This window comes from Sinocyclocheilus anshuiensis, unplaced genomic scaffold (genome assembly GCF_001515605.1).
Source record: "Sinocyclocheilus anshuiensis isolate Anshui unplaced genomic scaffold, SAMN03320099.WGS_v1.1 scaffold155, whole genome shotgun sequence".
Taxonomy (NCBI): Eukaryota; Metazoa; Chordata; class Actinopteri; order Cypriniformes; family Cyprinidae; genus Sinocyclocheilus; species Sinocyclocheilus anshuiensis.
Genome location: NW_015549572.1, coordinates 722,479 through 722,906, shown reverse-complemented (window position 1 = coordinate 722,906; position 428 = coordinate 722,479). Strand labels below are relative to the sequence as shown.

General features: G+C 35.5%; 1 protein-coding gene across 7 annotated transcripts in view; it reads right to left on the bottom strand.

Annotated features, from left to right (window-relative positions):
* Window positions 1–428, bottom strand: part of LOC107657453 (E3 ubiquitin-protein ligase RNF220-like) — a 133,709-nt gene that overhangs the window by 54,243 nt on the left and 79,038 nt on the right. The window lies entirely within an intron of this gene.

Below are 428 nucleotides of genomic sequence, written 5' to 3'. Positions count from 1 at the left end.
GTTAAACTATTTGTTTTTTTTTTTTTTTTTTTTTTTTTTTTTTTTTTTTTTTTTAAATGCATAAAAATAAGGCTTTTATAAAAACACTAAATAAAAAAAATGCTTACCAACACACAAACTATTCACAATTGCTAATTTGGGCTAAAATATAAGGCTCCGGCTGAAGATTCGGCTCTCCCCGACGGGAATCGGCTCTTCTCGTTCGCTATAAAGAATCAGCTCTTAGAGCCGGCTCGTTCGCGAACGACATCACTACATTCTCTCAAGCCTCGTTCACTCCGCCAGCGTCTTGCAGCGATCATTTTCATAACAGGGACGCTAAACATTCTTGCAAACTGTCTAAACTGAATTATGAACTGAACATGTCATGCAGGCATTCATATGAGGAGTTTAACAGCAAATTAGTCATTCAAAGAACAAATTTTCAT